Genomic DNA, 3532 nt, shown 5'->3' on the forward strand with positions numbered 1-3532 from the left:
GGGGAGGGAGAGTTGGGGGTTGGCTGGCGAGGGTGTTGGGATTGGGGAGGGAAGGGAGTATGGAGTGGAGAGAGGAGTGGAGTGATGTGAAGGTAGACCGTGTGTGGGTTAGGGGCAGGGGAACGTGAACTGTGTAGGTGTTGGAAGCTTGCGGAGAGCAGAATGAGATATTGTAACATGTCAAAGACCTCCAAGCTTCAATCTTGGAGCTTGCGTTGCCCCAAGAACACTCTGTGACTGGCTGATCACCGCAAATTCAGCTACACCCACATCCTCCTGGTACTCACTGTGCCTAAACTTAGCGGAGTATTTTCACTTCACCCTCAGGGAAACCTGTTCAGCATTGGAAAAGTTTGGAAATGTTGAATGATACGGCATCTTTCCACAATGTTCACAGGAATTTGAAGGCCTGTCTGCAGACAACCAGCTACAAAGGCAGCAATGGTGCTGTGCAATCCTGCCTGAGCTGCAGCATGGCAGAGACTTAGAGCAGAGAAAGAACTTTCAATAGAAGGCCAGACATGTTATGTGATGTATTTCCCAGAAGTTCAAAATAATCCTTTAAACTAAACGATAGGCATGGACAAGTTGGACTGAAGGGTCTGTATGACTCTATAAGAAGCTATAACTTTGATACATATGTTTCTTAAATCACACCATGTGCTGCAGACAGATATATTGTTGCTCAGTGCTGTGGTACTTTGTATATTAATGTGTGTATTTGTACAGATGAACATATAGTCCTTAAATCAGGCCTCAGTCAAGATGTACTGCCTTCACTCAGGAGGTCTGGCTGCAGTAAGTCAAACGTAGCCTCCAATACCAATCCAGGGGCTTTGAAATGGTCAGTCAGGATGGTTAGAGTCATACCTTCCATATAAAAGGTGAAGAGCTGGATGTCAGGCAGTCCGTCACCTTTCTTGACTCTCCGTGCCTTATTGTGGGCTGCTTTCTTCATGGAAGGAGAGAAAAACAGGGGTGAAGGTGGGTGGCGCAGCTGTTACTTTTGGTGCAGGTGGGGAGATGATCTGAGTAGATAGTGCAGAGGGCATGTGATGTTAGTGTTGTTGGGGTTTGGGGTGGGCGAGAATGAGTAAACGAAGACGTCACATGCCTTAATACGAATTGTAGAGCATGTGACTTGATGGGAGGTGGGTACCGTTGCAAAGATAGAGTGAATGTGAGGTATTGGAGAGAAGGTGGCAACACTTATGCAGGCAGAGTGGAGAAGATCAGTGACCTACAGCAGTGTGCATTCCTTCAGGCAGCTGAGACTGCTTTTAACCTGGGTGGCAACCTTGAGTCAGCCCGGCATGTGTGTTGTGGTTGCTTCTACAGCTGGTCCTCAGGGGAAATAAAGTTCTGTCCCTACATTGCCAGTCTATCAGGGTCTCCAGGTCCTTGGCCTCAATAAAGAGCATTGATTTACAGTACAGAGCACTAATTTACCCATCTGCTATGGCTGTGCAGGCAGCTCTGAACTGACGGTGCTTGTCTGGGTGCATAATGGGCTTTTAAAGATGGTGCGGGTGGAAGGGTTTCTGGCATATTCCAGGGTCTCTGTTAAGTGTATAGTTGTTTTAGGAATGGCGTCTGGCAAGATGAGGCTGGAACAGGATATGACAGACACCATTTGGGCAGTGTAGGTAGTTGATGAGAGTTTGGAAAGATAGAGTGAGAAAACTTGCTAAGACTTGGGACAGAAATCCCTCCAAAAACCTGATGCAAATCTGACTTGGCCAAAAAACATAATATTCAGATCATAGTATTAAATGGCTAGTTTCCTAATTTTCTATTGAATCCAGCATTGTCATTCTTCTTCGAGTTTTTGTAACATTAAGTAATTGTCAAGTAATATCACTTGTTTAAGTTTTGACTGAATTTGCCATATTTGAACTTAAACAAAAGCTTCGGAACACAAAAGCTTTCCCGGGTACATTTTCCATGCTAAAGCTTCAAGCAATCAGAGTGTACTTGCTAGAAAGATCAGCACCCTGTTTCTAATGCAGTATGTATTATTGTTCCCTCTGTAATGTATTCTTGCGTCTGTCCTGATAAATGTAAGAGGAAAGAAAATTCAACAGCCTGTCATTTTAAGGAGGTGAGAGTGCAAGTGTGGTTGCAGGGAAAGGTGCCGGGTGTGGTGGGGTTGGCGGGGAGTATGGAGCGGATGAAGGAGTTGCAGAGAGAGCGGTCCCTGTGAAATGCAGATAGGGGTGGGGAGGGAAATATCTCTTTGGTCGTGGGGTCGGATTGTAGGTGGTGAATGTGGCAAAGGACAATGCGCTGGATGCAGAGGTTGGAAGTGCTACACCTCCCCCTCTCACCTCCCCCTCTCACCTCCCACTCTCACCTCCCCCCTACACCTTCCCCTCTCACTTCCCCCTACACCTCCCCCTCTCACTTCCCCCCTGACTTCCCCTCTCACTTCCCCCTACACCTCCCCCTCTCACCTCCATCCAAGGCCCCAGGCAATCTTTCCAAATCCGACAGGGGTTCACCTGTACAACCTCCTACCTGGTCTACTGTATCCATTGCTCCCGATGTGGCCTCCTCTACATCAGTGAGACCAAACGCAGACTTGGTGACCGATTTGCAGAACGTCTGCGCTCTGTACGCTATAATCAACATCACCTTCTGGTTGCCAACTATTTTAACACCCCCTCCCACTCCCTGGTTGACACGTCCATCCTCCAGTGTCACAATTTCACCACATGCAAACTGGAGGAGCAGCACCTCACATTCCATCTCAGGAGCCTACAGCCCAATGGCCTAAATGTGGATTTTACCAGTTTCAAAATCTCCCCGCGCCCCCGCTTCATCCCATGTCCAACCCTCCCTCACATCCCAGCCTCCTTGACCTGACACAACCTGTCCATCTTCTCTCCCACCTATCTGCCCCACCCATCCCACTGATCAATCCCCACCACCCTCTACCTGCATTGACCTGTCACCATCCCAGCTACCTTGCCCCAGCCCCACCCCACCCATTTATTTCCGAGCTCCCTTTCCCCTCCCCAGTCCTGATGAAGGGTATAAATGTGAAATGTTGACTTTCCTGCACCTCTGATGCAGCCTGACCTGCTGTGTTCCTCCAGCTCCACACTGTGTTGACTGTGACCTCATTATAACCTTGCTTCAAACATGGACAAAAGAGCTGAATTCCAAAGGTGAGATGAGAGTGACAGCCCTTGACATCAAGGCTGCATTCAATCGAGTGTGGCATCAAGGCGTCCGAGCCTAACTGGAATCAATGGGTAGCAGGGGGCAAACTCTCCGGTGGTTGGAGTCATGCCTGAAACATAGGAAGATGGACATGGTTGTTGGAGATCAATCATCTCAGCTCCAGGACATCTCTGCAGGAGTTCCTCAGGGTAGTGTCCTCAGTCCAACCATCTTCAGCTGCTTCATCAATGACCTTTCCTCCATCATAAGGTCAGAAGTGGAGATGTTCGCCAATGATTGCACAATGTTCAGCACCATTTGCGACTCCTCAGATACTGAAGCAGTCTGTGTTCAAATACAACAAGTT

Source organism: Rhincodon typus, chromosome 2 (genome assembly GCF_021869965.1).
Source record: "Rhincodon typus isolate 14 chromosome 2, sRhiTyp1.1, whole genome shotgun sequence".
NCBI classification, from domain to species: domain Eukaryota; kingdom Metazoa; phylum Chordata; class Chondrichthyes; order Orectolobiformes; family Rhincodontidae; genus Rhincodon; species Rhincodon typus.